This window comes from Ovis aries, chromosome X, assembly GCF_016772045.2.
Source record: "Ovis aries strain OAR_USU_Benz2616 breed Rambouillet chromosome X, ARS-UI_Ramb_v3.0, whole genome shotgun sequence".
Lineage (NCBI taxonomy): Eukaryota > Metazoa > Chordata > Mammalia > Artiodactyla > Bovidae > Ovis > Ovis aries.
This window is the reverse complement of record NC_056080.1, coordinates 34,813,113-34,836,296: the sequence shown is the minus strand read 5'-3', so window position 1 is coordinate 34,836,296 and position 23,184 is coordinate 34,813,113. Positions and strand designations below refer to the sequence as shown.

Below are 23,184 nucleotides of genomic sequence, written 5' to 3'. Positions count from 1 at the left end.
TCAGGAGGTGAATGGATAAATAAACTGTGGTACATTAAGAGAATGGATTATTAAATACTTAAAAGAAATCAGCTATCAAGCCTAGAAAAGATATAAAAGAAACTTAAATGCCTATTACTAAGTAAAACAGGCCAATCTAAAATAATTGGTTCTACTTCTATGGCATTCTGAAAATAAGCAAAAATAAGAAGACAGTAAAAAGGTCAATGTTTACCAGGGGTTAGAAAGAGAGGGGGGAATGACCAGGTAGAGTACAGAGAATTTTTAGGGCAATGAAACTATCCTGTTTGATGCTTCAGTGGTGGATATATATCATTCAACATTTGCCCAAACCCATAGAATGTAGAATACCAAGAGTGAATGCTAATGTAAACTGCGGACTTTGGGAGATAATGATGTATCAATGTTAATTCATTGATTGTAATAAACATACCGCCTTGATACAGAATGTTAATGTGGGGGGGGGCGGGTTGTGCATGTGTAGGGGGCAGGGGATATATGGGAAGTTTCTATACCTTCCATTGAATTTTGCTGTCAACTCTAAAAAGTCTATATGAGAAATAACAAAGAATAAAAATCCCCCATCCCCTAACATTTCATATTGGTTCCAGTCTCCTAAAATTCACATACAAGGTCATATCAATCTTGTTTTAGCTTACATTATTTACCACAGAGTAAAATAGTTTGAATGCATACTTGAACAATATGAATACACTTAAATATCCCTTTTGGATATTTGAATAGTTAATTGTGTACTTTCATAATCTCATTCTTTTCTCATAAAAACATTAATCTCAGCTATTGCTAATATCCTCATTATACAAGTGAGGAAACGATGACACAGATAGTAAGAGTAGCTCTCCTAAGGCCACAGAATTAGTGTTTGACACAGCCAAGATTTCACAATGCATCCCAATACTCATTATCTTACAGAACACCAGCAGGGTGATGTTGATGATAACTGACACACATTATACCTTTTATTTTTGGCAAAACTGAACATCCTGTTTATCTCCTCTGAGCTTTGTTCATGCCCTGTTTATGACAAAAATAAACATAATTCCACATCCCCAGCTTATGACTGGGTGACTTCTATGCCATATCTTAAATTCTGTCTATATTCAATCACTTGTAGCTCTTGAAACATTTTATAACTTCCATGCTTATGGCTTATTTTATCACGAGTTTATAATTTTTGTTTGTGATCTGATGTTTAGTGGGGCTCTCTCTAGCTGTGGGAAAACTGCATGACCTTGTTTGATGGTGTGTCCTGTTAGAAAGAATTTGCTTTTAACATCATTAACCTGAGTCAAATCTATGGTACTATCTTGGTTTGAGGACAAAACTAGTTATATTGTACATTCAAACAACAGCACAGTGTAAGGATTTGCATGCCAGTTATAAATTCTCAATTTCCTAATCACAGTTTTCTGGCATATAGATTGTACCTAGTCTACCCATTCACTGAGGGTATAGCCCTTCAAGGCCCTTGGCGGCTTTATATTAGAGCTTTAGCTTTGATTCCTCATTGTGTGGAGACTTGCTTCTGTACTGAAACGGCTGTTAAAATCTGGTCCAGCAAATAGCCCCCAAGATAGCCTTAGCATTTGTCCCAGTTTACAACTGTTTTTTTCTACCATTCATTTGTGTGTTTATTTCTGACATATCCTATGAGATTCTTTAAATCTCTTTTATTTAAAATGTTCATCTCTGCATTTGTTATACTTTTTTTTAAACCAAGTGTTGCTAGATGCTTAGATAACAATTTTCCTTTTTTTTTTTTCTTTTTCCAGAGTATCTACACTGCTATACTGTTGGAAAAAATTAAATGTCTTTTAAACCTACTTCTGATGAAGCAGGTGTAAGGAAAAGAACTACCATATAATGAATACTTGAATTGCTCTGTGACAGACATATTTCCTTATTTATTCACCCTGAAAAATAGATGTGATTTGCCCTGAGGGAAAGAGCTAGCTCAAAGACATAGAGCAGGTTTTCCTGATCAGATAGCTTGCAAGCGGCAGAGCAAGGGTTTTAACTGAGGTTTATAAGACTGTTAATTCACAGTTGATTAAAATATACAGGATATTTATCAACCTAAGATCAAGTGTTAGAATGTCTGGTAGATCCAACTAGTGTTATTGCTTCACAAATACCATGCAAGTAATATGAATGTGTATTTTTAAAGGTTGCTTCAGAGCTCCCCTTGCCTCCTTATTCTGACATCTATTTGTTCTAGTGAATTATTAAATCATAGACTCAACCTTATAGAAAATATTATAGCTTTATTTAAATAACAGAAAACAAAAAATTTCAAAGTAATTGAAAAACAGAAACTTTATTATTCATATCATGCTGGTGGCTCAGCAGTAAAGAATCTGCCAGCCAATGCAGGAGATGTGGGTTCAATCCCTGGGTCCAGGAGATCACCTGGAGAAGAAAATGGCAACCCACTCCAGTATTCTTGCCTGGGAAATCCTATGGACAGAGGAGCCTGGTGGGCTACAGTCCATAGGGTCACAAAGAGTCAGACATGACTTAGTGACTAAACAACAGTGTGTTTAAGAGTTCACTTAATTAAGGGGCTATTTTGAAAAAATCAAACAAATTCTACTGCAGCTGTATCAACAAAGTGTCTTAAGAATGATCACTTCCAATTTCTTTCAACCAGGTGACAAGATTCAGGAAGGCAGAGTCTTTAATGATTTTTTGCATAGTTCTTACGACTGCATAGTTCTGGGCCTACAGCAGGATCTGCACAATCTTTTTCAGAATTTTTGGTTATTGGTTATTGGTTTGACAGTGTTACTGAGCATACTTTTCCAAGTGTACTTGAACTACACTTGCCCTCATATTTATTATTCATAATCAAGTGCCTAAGTAACCATTCAGAGAAGAATAACTAACAGTAAAATGTGATTTTTTAAACCATGCATTATTAAGCTATATTAGGTTTTGATCAAATGCAATTCTGGTCCCCATCAACTCAACAGCTAACCAGTGACCTCATTTCATCCTTAGTTTCCTAATTTTTATTTCCTTAAACTGTTGTGGCTGAACATTACCACAGTGGATTTACTCTATTCTTTCTCCTTTATTTGCCATCTTGCCATTTCAAAAAATATATATATATATGAAGGCTAAAATTCATGAGCTATTAATTCACATATGAAGTGTTGACTACCTAATGTAAAATGAAGATGCTTTTAGCTTGATATTAGTAGTGCTAAGATACACATAAATTTTTGAGAATCATAGCTATTCTTAACATTTGCACAGCTTTAAAAAATTTAGTTATTTTTATGTGTATATAGCTTTGAGACTACTGTCTCCTGCCTGTGTCCAAGGATACCATCAGTAATAACGTCACCACCACATCAAAGTCTAAAAGTGATGATACAGGAAAAGGGAGAGATTTTCTTCATGCTTGGCTAATACGTTTTGCTACTCCATGGCTTTCTGCCTCACTGATTCCTTGAGATGGCAAAATATGAAAATAAGAACCATCAGGAAACTGTCTTCATATCTCACAGGTTGATCAAAATAGTTAACATAATACATTGAATATGATAGCTTCTTTAGGATTTATACACTTACTTAAAGGCAAATGCTATAAAAATCTATATAGATTCTAATGGTTGTTGTCATTAAAAATAACATTTGGCTGAAACTGTTAAGTAATATGTTTGCCTCTAATGGGATTAGAGCTGAACAACAGTAATAACTTTCAAATTACTCATACAATTACAACAGAGTGAGTGGCAGGAAGCAATTTTCTATTTTCATTTAGCTTTCTCCTCTGAGGGATTTTTAAACAGGCTATAAATACTTCAGGAAAAAGTATGAATGCTACAGTTAACCACCCATGGGTTGGGCTGTCTTAACTTCTCATTGAGTATGTATTGAGTCATGTTATATTTTCCCATAAACTTACTCTTAACAGAACTTTGAATAAAAATCACAGTACCGTATGACTTGCTTTTAAATCTCAGATAAAATGAGCACTTATATGACTGAATAAAACAAATTCTACAAGCTGGATAGGTAACCTTTATGTCACTGAATTTAACTAATTTTTGTTGCCCTCCCCCCTCCTTTTGAAGCAAAAATCTTTACACTGTGTGACAAATGAAAATTTATATCAAGAAGTAGTATACAAATCCTATGGCTAATATTAGGTAAAACTGATATATGATTCTTTGAAAATATTGTTTTTTTAATTGTATATTTTTACTGTGTCCTAAAACTTTCACTACTGTAATTTTAGTAAGGAATAGTTGTTATTTTTGTAAAGAAACTTATATACTATAGGAAATCTGAATTTGGGTCCATATTAAATTTTTTTCTACATTACTGTTTCAAGCAAGTGGAAAAACTGAAATAATTATACAGAGACTATACACACACCTACCACTTATTCTGTAATTAACATTCACCATGGTTGTTTACCACATTCATTTATTCAATCAATCCATCTTATTTTAAAATCATCCCTCATTCTAGGAAGGACTCTGTGTCAACTTAAAATTGAAAGGAAGCATGAGGAAATGGAGAAATGCCCACTACTGATGATGTTCAAAGTTAGGTTGACTTTAGCAGAGAGAGTCCAAAAAATATCCAAGTATCAGGTGAATAGCTGGGTTATATAAATAATTCTTGTAATTTTGATGATCTTCAGGTAAACATAAGAGGTCAAAGATTTAAGTAATTTAGTAATGAGGAAACCACTACAAAATTGAGACTCATTTAAGAGAGAAATTGAGGAGCTATGTAGGAATAATAAAGGGATACATAATATTGCTATATAACATACACAATTAGAGACTTAGAAAACTCCAGTGAACCTAAGGATGGCGGGCACTGGTTTGGTGGCTGGGGAGGTTGTGGTGGATGCGCTGCCGTATTTCGATCAGGGTTATGAAGCGCCTGGTGTTCGCGAAGCGGCTGCCGCATTGGTGGAGGAGGAAACTCGCAGATACCCACCTACGAAGAACTATCTAAACTACCTGATGGCCCCGGGTTATTCTGCTTTTGAGACAGACATAATGAGAAATGAATTTGAAAGATTGGCTGCTCGACAACCAACTGAATTGCTCAGTATGAAACGATACGAACTTCCAGCCCCTTCCTCTGGTCAGAAAAATGACATCACTGCATGGCAAGAGTGCGTAAACAATTCTATGGCGCAGTTAGAGCATCAGGCAGTTCGAATTGAGAATCTGGAACTAATAATGTCCCAGCATGGATGCAATGCCTGGAAAGTGTATAATGAAAATCTAGTTCATATGATTGAGCACGCACAGAAAGAGCTTCAGAAGTTAAGGAAACATATTCAAGACTTAAACTGGCAACGAAAGAACATGCAACTCACAGCTGGATCTCAATGAACAGAAATGGAGTCAACCTGGGTATCCCTGGTCAGTAAGAATTGTGAGATTGAAAGGACTATTGTACAATTAGAAAATGAGCTCTTTCAAATGAAGCAGCAACACGGAGAGGCAAACAAAGAAAACACAGGGCAAGACTTCTGAAATAGACTGGCTCGGTGGGTAGAGAGGAAGGTACGCTGGGCTTTCACAGAAGATGAGGCATCCTAACTATGAGGAACATCAGCATCTTTTGGAAACCATCAGTGGTTATATGTTTAGAAACCATAAAATGTGGGTAGTTGTATTCTATTTGTACATTTTAGCAAAATGAAAAACTTAAACATAAAAAAAAATTTAAAAAAAAACATACACAATTAGTCACTAACTTGCTGCTGCTACTGCTGCTAAGTCACTTCAGTCGTGTCCGACTCTGTGCGACCCCAGAGACAGCAGCCCACCAGGCTCCCCCATCCCTGGGATTCTCCAGGCAAGAACACTGGAGTGGGTTGCCATTTCCTTCTCCAGTGCATGAAAGTGAAAGGTGAAAGTGAAGTCACTCAGTCGTGCCCGACTCTTAGCGACCCCATGGACTGCAGCCTACCAGGCTCCTCTGTCCATAGCATTTTCCAGGCAAGAGTACTGGAGTGGAGTGCCATTGCCTTCTCCAGTCACTAACTTAAAGGGCTATAAACTCTAATTTGGGGGTTATCTTTTCTACCAATTATTTGAACACATACCAAAAGAAAATCTATAATATGTAACATAATCATGTCTGGGAACCTTAATCAACAGCAAACAGTGAGTCAAAGTTCACTCTGTAAATAAACTTTAGGTGGACCTGTGACTCCTATTCAAAGGACATTAATCACCCCACCCCCAAAACATAAATACACAGCTTTTTCTTCTAATTTTGGATAATTCACACACACACAGACCAGATAAAATGTATGTCAAGTATCTTGCAACGCTTTAAAGCATGAGTTGAAACAAGAAGATATACTGTTTACAAACATAAAACCAATTTGTGGTAGGCAGAATTCTAATATGGACTCTGAAATTGAAATTCCCCCTCATCCACTAGGAACATAAGCTCTCTATAATCCCTTGTACTTGAGTGTGTGTGAGTGTGTTAGTCAGTCAGTGTGTCCAACTCTTTGTGACCTTGTGGACTTCAGCCCGCCAGGGTCCCCTGTCCATGGAGTTCTCCAGGCAAGAATAGTAGAGTGGGTTGCCATTTCCTTCTCCTGACCCAGGGATCAAACCCAGGTCTCCTGCATTTCAAGCAGCTTCTTTACTGTCTGAGCCACCAGGGAAGCCCAAGTGTGTGTGCAGGACTTATAAATATGATGAGATTTCTCTCCTTGATTAGGTTACTTGGTATAACAAAAGTGAAGCAATTTTGCAGATGTAAACTGTCTTTAAATTAATCAAAAGTGAGGTTATCCTGGTTGAGCATGACTTAATCAGAGAGCCATTTAAAAGAGGATCCAGGTCTTCCTTCAAGAGAGGAATTCAGAACAAGAGAGATTCAAAATGAGATTATTCTGCTGGTTTTAAATAAGAAAATACCATATTGGGAGCGGACTGCGGAGATGCCCATACGGAAAAGACCTGAGGGTGATCTCTATTGGCTGAGCATGGTCCCCAGCTGAGGATCAGCAAGAAAATAGGGACTCTGGCCTCCAACCACATAGAAGTGAATTTGCCAATAGCCTGAATAAGTTTGGAGATAGATTCCTCCTGAGTCACATTTCCAGATAACATTGCATCCCAGATAGCATCTTAATTTCAGTCTTGTGAAATCCTGAGCAGAGGACCCAGTTAAAATATATTTGCACCCCTAACCTACATAAGCTGTGAGACAATATGTATTTTGGGAAAAAAGATAGGTATTTTGTGTTAAGCTAGTAAAATTATGGTAATTTGTTACACAGCAATAGAGAACTAATACACAAGAGATTTTAAGGCTATGATTTCTGGATAAAACCAATTACTATTATAACTCTATCAGGATAGCAGTTCTCAACACATAACAAAATAAATACATTCCAGCAAATGATAGCTCAGCATATCCAAATATTTGCTCAAATTATGAATCAACTAGAGTGCCAGATTATTCTTTCATCTCAAAGCTTTCAGTGAATTATACTCTCAAAATAACCCTGGGTTTAAACTTTTAATCATATACATTTGTTCTCATACATAGAAGAAAAATGCATTTCAATTTGTGCTTGATGTATTAAGGTAATTAGCTATCTCTTGAGGAAGATATGGCTTATTTTTTGATGACAATTGCTGTGAGTTGAGTCCTGTGGAAAACAGATACTGAGATGGTGTTAACCGCGCAGGAGGTTAGTAAGGAGTACTCTTAGACTTGGTACGCGTAAGGAAAGGGACGGAAGCAGGATTGGATAGAGGAAGAACTCAGGCTGCAACTGGGTCCCCAGGACAACTTTGAGCAACCTCATGAGGATCTCTGCTGCTAGACTATGCCTATAGAGTATTTGGAGAAGGGCTGATATGGCCAGGAATTTACACCCTTATATTGACTTCATATTTGATGTAGATCAATCTGGAAAGGGGTGTAACCTTAGAGGAGGTCGTTTGTTCTCTGCAGTTGAGGCAATTCCTTAAGGGACAGATAGCCAAAGACATTCCTTCCACAGCATTTTCAGCAGCTGGGACACTAAATCATTCGTTGACTTGGTATCTGAGTGCACGCAGCAATGTACTTCACATCTATACTGCTGAGACATAAGTTACTACTGGTTTTATGTCAGTAACTCTGAATGTATTCATTGTTTCCCATCAGAAAACTTTACATTAGGTTAGAAGCTATATCCTCCATTTATCTTTACATGCTAATAATGATTTCTGAAAGATGGATCAGAGATTACTCCTCAAAATAACAAATTTTTAGGAGCCCTATTATATACTATTTATCTTGAGACAATGAAAATCCCAGGTCCCAGATCAGTGATTCGTCATTTTTTAGGATCTGCCTTTTAAAATTGTCAGTGACTGGCATCAAGGATAAAAAAGCTATAACCATGTAACTGATTATCATAGCATACACTTCAGGAACTGAAGTGACTTAGCAGCAGCAGCAGGAACCAGAGGGAGGGGAAAGTACATGAACTCATTCAGAGATTATAGTTATTGATGTTTTTTGATGTATTTGTATCAAATAATGCATATTATCTTTCTTTATACTAGCACATACTAACACTGTTTCTAATCATTATCAGTCAAAATAATCAATAGAGAAAAACTATTGATAAATTGGATTGATTTTCAGTGAAACTGATTTTGCAATATGCTTTAAATACATAGTAACTTGGTGCATAGCAGCTGTAAAGTAGTTAATTCATAGAATTTCAGGTCAAGGTTTCTGCTTTAAAGAACAGGATCTCAAAATTACCTGGCAATTTTTCCAAATAACTCTTCTTATATCTATCAATCAAAATGTACCAGAAATGACTTTATTATTGCTGTAATTTTTGAAAATGGCCCCAGAAAATTTCAGCTACTGGTATTTTATGCAGTTCCTGCCCTTTAAATAAGAAATTAGAAAATAAAATTATTGACCTGAAAACAACACACAGTGTACCCTTATTGTTATGTTCCTTCTTCCTTAAAAAATTGGCTTGTAATAGCACCTCTAATTTCCTTATTCCATATAATCACTTTAATACTCATTGATTTTATTCTTTAAACATATATTTTAATTACAAATTTTAAAAATATTAACAAGTAAAAACAAACAAACAAACAAACAAAAACTGTTGCTGCTCCTCACTTGCTTAGTCACGCCTGACTCTTCTGCAGCCCCACGGACTGTAACCCACCAGGCTCCCGTGTCCATGGGATTCTCCAGGCAAGAATACTGGAGTAGGTTGCCATTTCCTTCTCCAAGGGATCTTCCAGACCAGGGATCGAACCAGTTTCCTGTCTCCTGCATTGGCAGGCGGATTCTTTACCACTGAGCCAGCTGTTAAGCCCAAAGCTTGTTTAATTTAGTTAATCCATTTTATAACACTCTGGTGGGGACTGACAATATTGGGCTGGCATTTCAGTCCCCTGATACACTCTGTTTATTATCACTGTTAGCAATATTATTGCCAGGCAAAACTTGACTCATCTGTGTTCCCCAAAGTACCCTCTCCCTCTTTTGTCCTCTCCTCATATTTCATCTGCTCATTTGATTCAGTGTTTCATGGAAGATTTCATTTGTCTTTCCCAAAACAGAGAAACACATTCTACCCTAGCAAAAGTCTCATAAGCCTTTCAGGAATATTTTCCTTTATTTTCTTCTACCAATGCTGCACTGATTTCACACTGATATCTGACAACGATTTTCTGTAATGCCTCCCTCTCCTAAGTGTTGATATCTGATTTCTTAACAGTGAAGGGTTTATTCTTTTGATGTTAATCACTGTTCTAGAAAGAAAATGTAGCTACACATGCAGACTGTGATATGCAGAGGAATATCACATTTTTTGCTATCATCATTGAGGTAGCCATCACAAGAAACTGTTTCTTGTTTCCAAAGGATACTCAACACGAACATCTCATTCACGCAGTTTCTTTCTTTTCTACTGTCTTCTGCTGTCTTTCTCCTGCTCCATTAATCTCTATTTTCTTTTAGACAAAGAAAGCATCTTCAGACTCTCTATTGTACAGTGGATATTTCCAACACAGTTACCTCTAATACAGGCATGGAAAAGACCCTGAGGCTGGGAAAGATGGAGGGCAAGAGGAGAAGGGGGCGACAGAGGGTGAGATGGTTGCATGGCATCAATGACTCAATGCCCACAAGTTTGAGCAAATTCCAGGAGATAGTGAAGGACAGGGAAGCAAGCCTGGCATGCTGCAGTCCATGGGGTTGCAAACAGTTGGACGTGACACAGCGACTGAACAATAACAACAATATAGACATAATAGATTTCCTAAAATACCATTTTTTCCCTATCTTTTGCCTAAAAATGCAGAGGAAACAAATGGCTCAGGCACAAAAAGAACACTGAGTAGTAAGTCAGGTGTCCTGCATTTTATTAGCTGCATGATTTTCAGCAGATTCTTAACTGCTCTGGTTCTAGTTCCTCATCTATAATACAGCATGCCTGTCACAAATTAAAGTTTAAATGAAAAAATCTATTGTGCCTTATAAACTAGAAGTTATTTTACAAACATAACCAATTATTATCACATCAAGTCCAAATCTACCATTTTTCAAAGACCTCTAAAACCTGATGCTATTCATCAAGATTATTTACCATACCTCCTCCTTCACACTTGGTCTCTGTTGTCTATTCCTTTTCAAAACCACCCTCGTCATTTATTTTCATCTTTATACTTTTGCTCATGCCTTTCCCTGACATTTTCTCCAGTTTCCCCTCTGCCTATCCAAAGCCTACTGATTCCACTTCATCAATGAAGCCTCCTTTGAGTACTCTAATTTTGAAGTTTGCTCTATGTCATTTTACTTTCTCTGACACTGCATTTACTATACACTCACTAATTATACATGTAGTAATATTTCAACTGTTTAAAACACTATATGTAGCTTCACTTTTGGAACTGACATTCAGAATCAGTTTATGATACACATATTCATATAAACACATACACTAAACTGAGTATGCTACAGTCCTAACTCATTTATGAAATTGTAAAGAGCCTATATGATTTTAATATGCCTATAAAATATTGTGGAAACAACCCACTAAAATTCTAAAGAATTAACTTGGAGTTGGGAAGCATATTTAAAGACATAGCTCCTGTAGTTCTTATCCTATAGGTATCCATGTAATAGTTGGGGGAATAAAATACAAAATAACATTAATTACAAAATCAATATGTGACAACCAACTTTGGGAAAAGTGCAAATTGACATTAAGAGTTGATATAGAAATGGAATAGGGTTCCTAGAGGAGATAAAACATGAATTAGACATTGAATGATAAAAGACTGATGAAAGGGGACACATTTGAGACAGAAGCAACAGTTTACACAAAAGCAGGGAAAGTCTGGGATGATTCTGTCAAACTGAATAATTCTCTTCAGGTGTATGTAAGGAAGAATAGTGGAGGCAATTCAGCTCAAATGCAGTCATTTTACACAAAAGTTCAACTGGAATACTATAGTGTACATATTTGATTTTTTTGGTGTTATTGACTGTGGGGAGATATTAAAAGATGTTTGAACAAGAAAGCAATTAAAGCAACTGTACATCAGGGAATTTTAATATGGCTATGACATGAGGATATTATCAATGTAAGAAAAAGACCCTGAATAAAGATAGGGCTTTCATCTCATAGGTCATTAGATGCAATATAATGAGGTATCAGTCAGTCAACCTGTTTACATTTCTGAGCCAGATTAGTTTTAAAGTGCTGGTACCATTAATAAAGACTGGAAACAGAGAAGCGGATAGTGATTTTGTTTCTGTTCATCTAGAGTTTGTTCACATAATTTTTGGTGAGCTATATCCAGGAGAATAGTCTTGGACTCAAACAGCTGACAACTAAAGTTTTACACTGATATGTATATGCATATATATTTAAAGCTTGACTATTTATTGTATATTCCATGTGAAATTGATTTAAGAAAAGCAAAAACAAAAAACCCAGGGACTTCCCTGGTGGTCCAGTGGTTAGGAATCCACCTGTCAATTCAGGGGACACCTGTTCAATCCTGGTCCAGGAAGATCCCACATGCCGTGGAGCAACTAAGCCCTCGTGTCATAACCACTAAGCGTGCATGCCCTGGAGCTCATCCTCTGTCTAATGAGATGCCCACGAACCACAGCTAGAGAGTAGCCCCCACTTGCCTCAACTAGGGAAAGCCTGCATGCAGCAACAAAGAACCAGCACAGCCAAAAATAAATGAATTTAAGAAAAAAAAAAAAAAAACCTAGGCAACGTTTTCCAAGGTGCATCCTGAATTTCTAATTCCAAACGTCAGATGCTGCAGCCCTGCTGGCATCGTCTTAGTGCCAAACAAAACAGGTAACATGTTAACCTACTGTCTCATTAACATTTAAAAAAATTATCAAATATCAAAGCAAAATATCACTTCCTAATGGCCTCAGCTCATCTAATTTAATAATTTAGTATCCATTACATTCGGCACTCCCTCAGGTGGATTTGCTTGTGATGCAGTTGCCAATAGAATGCAACTCAGACTGGATTAAAGAACAAAGTGGATTTTTAGTTCATTTTACTGAAAACTCAAGAAGCAGCTTCAGCCATGGTTAGATTTAGAATAAAAACAAAATCATTTGGATCGAGTCTCTTTTCATCTCTTGCTCTGTGTAAGCTCCATTTCAAGATTATACACGGTTGCCTAGCAGCTCTAGTTTCTTCCTTCATGGGGCATTTTACTACACTTGTTCCATCCTTTTAGCTTCAAGTAGATGGGTAAAGAATTCTAAGAATGCAAATGCTGGATAAGGTATGGAAAAGTGAGTGTGGCCACAGAAGGAAATGAGAACCATGCTTGAAAGAAAAAAATTTGATCATACTCACAGATCCTAGACAGGAGTCACTACACGCCAGGCAGGGCCACAAAGGAAGCTCCAGGTTTTAATTGGGTGGCAGACAGGAACAAAAGAAAACTCTAAGCTAGAGCAGAGAAAATTTTTTTAGAATTGATTAGTTTGAATAATTATGGCAGGATATGGGCTATAGGGTGGTCTCTAGCTATCTGTAGCTGACCCCAGGATGAGGCAGAGGAAATACAGGCTTGTACATGGGAGTCAGATAAGGAGGTGTTTGAAGCTATAGACTCAGGGTTGTTGTGTATGAAAGATATGCTCCTGGCTAGAGAGTTTTGTTGTCTCCAAGAAACAGCTAACTGTAGCGGGGGGTGGTCACTCTCCAGCCAGCAAGATTTTGAAAATATCAAAACATCATAAAATACTGAAAATAAAATCATGATTAATGCATAAAAAGAATGTTCCTTTTTTTCTGGCATTTCCTACAAAAATCCAGAGATTTACTGTATTTGCTTTTACTTTCGTCACATGTTGTTGTTTTTCAGTTGCTCAGTCATGTCCAACTCTTTGCGACCCCATGGACTGCAGCACGCCAGGCTTCCCTGTCCTTCACCATCTCCCAGAGCTTGCTCAAATTCATGTCCATTGAGTCGGTGATGTCATCCAACCATCTCATCCTCTGTTGTCCCCTTCTCCTCCTGCCATTAATCTTTCCCAGCATCAGGGTCTTTTCTAATGAGTCAGTTCTTCACATCAGGTGGCCAAAATATTGGAGCTTCAGCATCAGTCCTTCCAGTGAATATTTAGGGTTGATTTTATCACATGACCACTGCTTACAAATTTACTTGTTCAAGGGAATATAAGGTACTGTCAACCTAAATAAAGAGGTACAACTGAGACAAGCTCAAATTACCTGAACCTGTCTTTACTTGGGAACAGCTAAGAACCACAATTCCAGAAGGCACAATGTTCCAAGTTCCAAACCAGTCTGTGGAGAGTTTGGGGTGGGCTATATCTGGGGGGAAGGAACACACAAAGCGGGAAGTCCACACAAGAAGTTCAGTAAGCTGTAAGCTCATTGGCTTAAGGATGACAAGAGATTCATGGCGGAGGTTTACCTGTCAGGAGGTAAGTCTGCCTTCAGTAAATCATGTATTTTCAAGAAGCTAGTCTCTCAGCTAAGGTCCATTCTTCTGAGGGTGCATGTATGAGATCTCCGGTTTGGATTTTCCCTTCTAATTTTTTTTTTTTTTTATTTTTGGCTGCACGAGGGCTTTCTCTAGTTGCTACTCTTTGTTGGAGCGTGCAGGCTTCTCATTGTGGTGCCTTCTCGTGTGGAGCATGGGCTCTACAGTGTGGGCTCAGTAGTTGTGGCTCCTGAGCTCGACTGCCCATCCCCGCATGTGGAATCTTCCTGAACAGGGACTGAATCCATGTTCCCTGCATTGGCAGGTAGATTCATCTCCCATATGTTTTAGACTGAAATCCTTTCACAAGGTCAAGCCACAGCAAAAATCTTAAATAGGAACTGTAGAGTGATGTCAGCATCCATGGTGATATAAAACTTGTTGTTCCTCTCCCCGCTTTTAACAACTAAAACTGGATGTCCCTCCATAAACAAAAGGGCCTCTTGGGAGTTGTGAGATCCAGAATCATAGGGGAGTAGAGTGGAGGGGAGTGTCATTCACCCATGCAGTTGGGTAATAGGCAGACAGACCTTGACACAGGTACTGGAACCAGCAGGAGCCCTGAACCTGCTTGAGCCTCTCTTGGCTGCGGTCTGGAAAGATCTGGAGCTATGGACTACAAGAGAGCCTTGTAGAAGTCTTGGTTTCCTCAAGAGAGATTCCAGTACTTCACTGCAAGAGTTTGGACGCATTAGACAAGTTAAGAGTTACATTGACAACACAGCCTCTTCTCCCAAGGTGACTTGGCATGATTGAAGTTGTCCTGCCTTGACTTTTCCTGGTGAGGTGGGGAGGAAGTGGTGAGGGGTGAGAGGGTACCCAGCTTCCCCCACTCTGTGGCACACTGCTGGAGAAACCCATTTCACTCCTGCAGCACCCAGGGATTGAGGTGGGACTTCCATGACTCAGGGATGGGGAGTTGGAGAAAGAGGCAGGTAAGAATATATGAGAGCATTATTAAATGGACTTCCTGATGACTGTATAGTGTACTCCAGCAGGAAGCCGGCCCCTCAGTCTCTTCTTCAAGCCAGCCTGAGATGGAACTAGATGGAACATGAGACTAGAGCTGGAACCAAGCCCTCCACAGGTGATTTAAAAGTTGCACACTTGGTTCAAAAAGTTCTTTTTTCTCTTTTTTCCCCCTAGATCTTGTTCATCCTCTTTAGTGTCATGAGTAATGATCTCTTTCTTCTTAGGGCCACTTTACCTGCCTTGGTCAGACATCATGGCATGTCTAGGCTGCTGTAGCTTGTCACTTTCCAATGCATTCACAGTTTTGTTTTGCTTTTTTATATCGGTCGTATTCACAAACTTACGCAGAAATTCTCAGCATTTACAGTGTAGGTTATCTTCCTCAGCTTGAAATCCAAAGCATTTAACAAAATCCACCCCCCCCCCTCATTTCATCCACTGTCTTATCTCACACTTGATCCCTCATCTGCCTTAAAACCAGGGCTTAGGTACCTTAGCTGGTGCAGTTGCTGCTGCTTAAAGTACACGTCAGTCTCATACCAGCCCAGCAACATATGTTCCATCTTTCTAAACTCTGCTCAAATTCTTCTTTCAGCAGAAAGTTTTTTTAGATGTCAGATGTTTTCCATCTGAATTCTTTTCTTTCCGAGTTCTTTCTCTCTGTGCTTTATACCATTGTAGTTCTTGTCACACTATGCCTCATTATCACTTGGGGATCTGAATGTTTCCCTCACTTTATTTCGGAGCCCTTAGAAGATAAGAACTTAACCATCTTTTATCCACCACATTAACCACTGCTGTTCCTTATAAGCATCCAATGACTGTCTTTTTATTTGACATGAATTTAACATTTGCAACAAAAGCCCTAAGTGAGTAGGAGAGGCAGTACTGGAATCTGTCTCCCTGTTAGTAGTTCAGTGCTTTTTCTACCATACATCTGGGACCAGTAAAAGCAGTTTCGAAGACATTATCATGGATTTAAATATGTTTATCAAAAGCACCCCTCATAATACAGCTCAGGACAATGCTCTATCTAGTTTGGTTCTTTGTGTGCCCTCGCTTTTCCTCGGTTGGGCTACAACCACAATATGAGATGAGTCCACAGCTCCACCTCAGGGTTTCAAGCAATTCTCTGAGAATGACTGCCTTCATCCAACTCCCAGCCATTCCCACACTCACATGTGCAAGAAAGGCAAATAGCCCCTCTTGTTGGGATTCTCTGATGCTTTTGTTGCTGTCAGGCCTCACCTATTCTGTTCTCTGCATAGCCTCTTCCAAGTAATACCTTGATATTAGACCTGGCTGTTGATTTTATTTCTCCTTCTGACATCACTCCCCAGTTTCCATGTTCCGTTATGCCACACCATGGTTTACTCGCCACACATCCATGCTTCTTTAGGAGGAGAGATGATGCATTAAGAAGAGAGAGGCATCTTAATTCCTCATCACGTGCAGGGATGGTATGATTATTAGAGACCTAGTTAAGAATTACTGATGTATCAAACGTGCTTATTAAGTCAAAGAGTATCAGTCAGACCTGTACATAGCCCTGTACCCTAAAAGTATTTATTGGATTGCTTAAATGACTCTTCAACAGATAAACTGCTGAGAGAAAAGGATTAATAGTGGGTATTTAATTTAGTTTTCTATATGGAACATGTGACAGAAAGATGAAGAAGGCTTAACATTCTTGACTAAAAACAGAAACAAGATGGGAATTGAGACAGATAAAACCAGAGCAAAATTCTGCCTTAATCCAGTGGACTAGAAGATATCCCCTTGGGAGACATTCTCTCAGTATTTGACATCATTTTCATTTAAAAGGCCTTTTTGTACTGGATTTATATATGTGTCCAGGGAGAACAGAGTGTGAAAATAAATTGAAGACAAAGAATCGGTTATAAACCATGCAAAGACCCATAGCAAAGTAGAAAATCTCCTGGAGATAAAGTGTAGACATGGAAAAACATAGCGCTATGCTCAACATGTAAATGATCATTCATTGATGCAAAGATTTCTGAGGATGATACAAAGTTGTGGCATCTGCATAACCTGTATGCAAACATTCATTTACTCAAAAAAAATTTTTTTTTACAGTCATAACGTGCCCAGCATGATTCAAAGGGTATGGTGTTGGTGCTCAGAGACATCTGAAACAAAGGCCTGGCCCATGAACTTGCAGTCCATCCTGCAAGTGGAAAACGATTATCTCTGTTAATCTAAATGTATCCTCCCTGGACCCACACTTCTGCGATGTACACCAGTGCCCTCATCAATCCCAAAGAGACTTTATCATCCTCTCCTTAGTCATTCAAACCATGACTTTCAGAATCTTCATTTGGGAAATTCTTTCTCTTTCTATGCTATCTCCAGCCTTGCTTTTAACTTGGTGAGACCTTGTGAACCTACCTCTTGAGTGACTTTTCCTGGCTCTCGAGGCACTGGCCTGGAGGAGGAGGAGCAGTTAATTCTACTTGGTTTTGTCAGCAGTGGTGGTCTTTGATTTTTGATTGTACACTAATGAACCCTTCCATGAATACACTAGGGAGTGATTATTACATAGACACGAGAGGATCAATCAATTTTCAGTCATGTTGCATTGAGGAGAACATGGGCTATTAGGATAGGTTAATTGGCTGTGATGTCTATATTGTAAAAGTGGTTTGGGTACATAGGATTTTCAAGGTATTCACGAAGAAGATGAATAAACAGTTACACACTGTTGCTATATATTCAATATACTATATATAAATATTTTGTATGTTTTACCTCTTTGCTGTTTTTAGGTAACATGCAAGGGTCATTTGTGAGTCCCAGAAAAGTCCATTGAGATGACTGATGTGGGGAGATTTGGCCAATGTCAATGTAAGTAGCATCTGGCAGTAAGTGAGAGAAGTAAATCAATACCACAGTCTTAAAAATGTGAGAACTTCTCTGAGACTTGGAAGATGATTCTGGATTCATCTCTCCATGGCAGGCACCTGAAGTACAAGTCATTCTACTTAATAATTTTGCAAATGATCTCCCGAAGCCCTTTCATTATTAGGGAAGGGAAGTCGCTCAGTTGTGTCCAACTCTTGCGACCCCATGGACTGTAGCCCACCAGGCTCCTCCGTCCATGGGATTTTCCAGGTGAGAGTACTGGAGTGGGTTGCCATTTCTTTCTCCAGGGGATCTACCGACCCAGGAATCGAACCTGGGTCTCCTGCATCGTAGGCAGATGCTTTACCGTCTGAGCCACCAGGGAAGTCATTCATTATCAGAACCATATAGCAAATAACTCTCAGTCTTTATTTGTTTTAGGATATTTGGGCTTCATAGTTTGCCTAGTTTAGAAATTTCATATTTATCTGAAATTGTCCTTAGTGTGGCCAGATAGCAAGAAATATCCTAATCCTCAGGTGTCAAGAAGACATAAAGAGTCGAGGTCATAGTGTTAAATGCTCTTTGCTCATCCATCATTTGTGGATTATTTTAATACTGTTGGCCTTCCTTGGTGGCTCAGATGCTAAAGCATTTGCCTACAATGCGGGAGACCCGGGTTCGATCCCTGGGTCAGGAAGATCCTGTGGAGAAGGAAATGGCAATCCACTTCAGTGTTCTTGCCTGGAAAATCCCCTACTGTCTATGGGGTCACAAAGAGTCAGACACAACTGAGCGACTTCACTATTCACTATTAATACTGTAAGGGACTTGAACTAGATTAGGAATTTTCCATGTTCTTTTGGCAGTTTTACTTTTTAAAATGTCCTATAGAAACATTCTTTATAAAGAAGAATGTGAATACATTTTTTATAAAGAAGAATTGTGAATATGACCAATATATGGAAAGTGACAAGCTATATAAAGTCTCTCTTTATATAGCTATGGTCCTAGTTCCCATGATAAACTACAGAGCAACATGCAATCAGTAAAACCTTAAAAGAGTTTTCAAGCATGACCAGTCTTTTGTTTTATTTTAAGTATCCACTGGTGTTAGGAAATGATTCAGGAACAGAAAACTGTTGCTTTGTATACTTCTCACTATTTGTCCAATGCTTGTGAATATCAATGGCTCTTAAAATCAAAGGACATCAAATCAATTCAGAGACTAGAGCAGCTACATGGGGAGTAGGGGGAGTAAACAGGAAAAGGTCTACCCTGATCCACAAACTCCTTCCTGATCTGTAGAGGAAAAGGAACACACTGTACTGTGTTGATGTTTGTAGCTTCATAATAAAAAAGGGAATCTTCAAAGGCAATAAAAGGTTTTACCTAGAGTTTCTTATTTGAGGGTCACTAATTTGTTCATTGGGCTTCCCTGGTGGCCCAGAGGTTAAAGCGTCTGCCTGCAATGCAGGAGACCTGGGTATGTGAATTTCCTGCAGAAAAGAAGATAAGAATTTTCTGGGAATCGGAAAGTTCCACATGAAACTTACACTATCCTTTAAAAAAATACATATGCTAATTTAGACTTTGACCGTAAGTTATATGAACTTTGGTCAGTTTAGTTCAGTTCAGTTCACCTGCTCAGTCATGTCTGACTCTTTGCAACCCCATGGATGGTAGCACACCAGGCCTCTCTGCCCATCACCAACTGCCGGAGTTTACTCAAACTCATGTCTGTTGAGTCGGTGATGCCATCCAACCATCTCATCCTCTGTTGTCTCCTTCTCCTCCCACCTTCAATCTTTCACAGCATCAGCATCTTTTTAAATGAGTCAGTTCTTCACATCAGGTGGCCAAAGTATTGGAGTTTCAACTTCCGCATCAGTCCTTCCAGTGAATATTCAGGACTGACTGGTTGGATCTCCTTGTAGCCTAAGGGACTCTCAAGAGTCTTCTCTAACACCACAGTTCAAAAGCATCAATTCTTCGGTGCTCAGCTTTCTTTATAGTCCAACTCTCACATCCAATACATGACTACTGAAAAAATCATCGCCTTGACTAGAACTTTGGTCAAGTATCTATCAACTTGCTCATACCTATGAGCAAGATTACAGAATCCATTTTAAAAACAAAACAAATATTAAGTACTGCTCCAAGCTAGGGTTTTTACAGAACCTTGAGATATTAAAACATATAGAAAATTAAAATTAAAAAAAAAGAGCCCTGATCAGACCTTTTCTGCAAGTGCTCCCTGACTTGTATGGAAGACAGGGATAAGCAGGTAGTTTCCATATCATATGGAAAGTGCTGTGATTGAGACCTTGGGGTAGAAACACAGAGGTGGGGACCTGACTGGGGAATGAGAAAAGACTTCAAGGAAAACATCATTTTTAAAAAGAATATTATTGGATTTGGAGTCTTCTATGTGCAGAACAGCGGAGAAGGCAATGGCACCCCACTCCAGTACTCTTGCCTGGAAAATCCCATGGATGGAGGAGCCTGGTGGGCTGTGGTCCATGGGGTCGCTAAGAGTAGGATATGACTGAGCGACTTCACTTTTACTTTTCACTTTCATGCATTGGAGAAGGAAATGGCAACCCACTCCAGTGTTCTTGCCTGGAGAATCCCGGGGACGGGGGAGCCTGGTGGGCTTCCGTCTATGGGGTCACACAGAGTCAGACATGATTGAAGCGACTTAGCAGCAGCAGCAGCATGTGCAGAACAGACGGTAAACTCTCAAGACTGGCATGTCTAGGAACCAGTAAAGCAATGGTTGGAGCTCAGGATAGATGGGTTGGGGACTGACAAAAAACATGGGAACAAATGTTAAGCGGGAATAAGGGAGCTTAAGGTAATTCACATTCTAAGCTCAGTGACTACATGAAAAAAACTGGACAGAAGATGGGTAAATATGGGACATTTATATTGAAACAGCCAGTTAGCAGGTGGATCTGAGAACATGGCTTTGATTCTGATATAAATTTTGTGACTTATTGGTAAATTGTTATGAGTCAAAACCAAAATTATACATGATAATACTTAGTACATAACCAGTGTTTTAAAGTGGTGGTTCTTAATCTCTAGTATGCATCAGAATTATCTGAGTTGACTGTTAAAAATGCAGTTCATTCTTTCTATCCTGAGTCAGTATACTTGGGGCTAGATTAAAAAATCTATTAAATTTTAACAAGTTCTCCCGGTGACTTTAAGGTTCACATATTAGTACAAAATACTTAAAAAGAGAAAAGGGGTGTGAATACCACCCTGAAAAACAGACAGTGAAACAGCACTGAGCAAAGAGAAGCAGCAGTGTTGTAAACTGAGAAGAAATGTATGAGAAATATCTAGATCCTGCTCCTGAGGTAAGGGTACTCCAGTCAGGGGCCCTGTCCCCACTAAGCCCACCAGAGCAAGGCATAGATCCTGAACAGACTGGACAATGTGGAATATTCTCCCTACCCTCTCTCCTCCTGGGAAGAAAAGAGTTAATAGGGCATTACAAGGAGCCTAGGGGAAAGTTTTGAGACCTATCTAATCTCCTGTAAGTACCTTACTGAAATTTATTTGCAGTAAGACAAAAATGGCATTTATTTAGGTGTTCCTTCTAACCAAAGTCAATGTTATAAAGGTTTGCTTGTGGCAACATCATTCAGTCTTTCTATTTCTAAAAAGATCTTCATTTTGCCCTTACTTTTGAATTACATTTTGTTGGATGTAGAACTCTGGGTTCATAATTATTTTTCCTCTCAGCACTTTGAAACTATTTTTCCATTTTTTTCTGTCCTCTCTTGCTGTTAATGAGAAATATACTCTCAAGTTGCCTTTACTATTTAGATAAACTGATTTTTCTTTATTCTAGCTTTTACATTTTTTCTTTTATTCTTCATTTCTTGAAACTGCTCTATTATGTACCTCTCTATGGATCCATTATGTTATTATTATTTTATTGTTACTATTCTGCTTGCTACTCAAAGTGCACTGATAATTTGAATACTTTTGTCTCTCTTCAGTGTCAGAAAATTCTCAGTGAATATCAAATATTCTTTTCATGCCAGTTCCTGTATTGTCTATATGCTAGGACATGTTTTCAAAGACATCAGTGAAGTTTAAGTGTAAAAGAACTCAATAGATCTTGTGGGAATATTAACTGCTCTTGCATGTATTTTATCTCTTATTTTTTTACTATGTGGTAGGTGAAGAGTTAAGTGCTATCAGTCAGGATTAATCTTTTCAGTGGTGTTCTGTTTAGAGTTTATCTTATCTATTAATTTTATTTCTATTTTTTATATTTTTGTTTCCATATTTCAACTGAATTCCTTTCTATACCCATCTTATTTTATGCATGTAACTTTGTGTTTAGTGTTTTCTTGTTCTTTTTATAAATGTTAGGTCCTCACACCTTTGAGTATTCTAACCATGCTTATTTTCAAACATTTATCTAACTAGTTCATGGGCTTCCCTTATAGCTCAGATGGTAAAGAATCTGCCTACAATGCAGGAGACCCAGGTTCTATCCTTGAGTTGGGAAGATTCCATAGAGAAGGAAATGGCAACCCACTCCAGTATTCTTACCTGCAGAATCCCATGGACAGAGGAGCCTGGCAGAGCCTGGCCCGGACAGAGGAGTCCAAGAGGTCACAAAGAGTCAGACACTACTGAGTTACTAACATATACACACATACACACACACAACTATTTCATAACATATGTATCATCAGAAAATAACTCCTGTTCCAAGGTTTATTTATTTATTTATTTATTTTTTTGGGGGGGGGGTGCTCTGCCTTAACATTAGAATTCTACAAGCATTTTAGAGTTTCAGATCACAGGCTTATCTAAAGAGAATTTTTTTGTTCCTCTCTCTCTTTTTTCTCTCTCTAGGTTGCTTCCTCTCTGGCAGGAAGCTGTGAGGCTACTTCCATGAACGTCCTGGGGCATTAGTTGAGAAACAGCTTTCATAATGAAGGCTCGGGGCTCCTCCCTAGTAGGGGTATAAAGAATATACTGAAATGGTTAGTGAGCCCCAGGCAGCTCTGTCCTGAGGTCATGTCCATATCCTCAGGGTTACATTGCCTGGCAGCTCTGTGTAAGTTGTAGCCCCAGGCAGCAGTTGTCAGTATTTCTTTTCACCTTACTTTTATGAGTGATAGCTCCTGGATTTATGCAGTGAAGCTGACTCTGTTTTTCCATTTCAAAAGCAAGACCTCTAGTCCTTCTACTCCCAAAGGAGGTGAACCTATACCTCCCACCACTTCCTTTGGAATATGGATCTTCAGCCTCATATACAATT

At 38.6% G+C, this 23,184-nt stretch overlaps 1 pseudogene; it reads left to right on the top strand.

Annotated features, from left to right (window-relative positions):
* The first annotated feature begins 4,827 nt into the window (after window positions 1–4,827).
* Window positions 4,828–5,681, top strand: LOC101121149 (pre-mRNA-splicing factor SPF27-like; annotated as a pseudogene).
* Window positions 5,682–23,184: the final 17,503 nt, after the last annotated feature.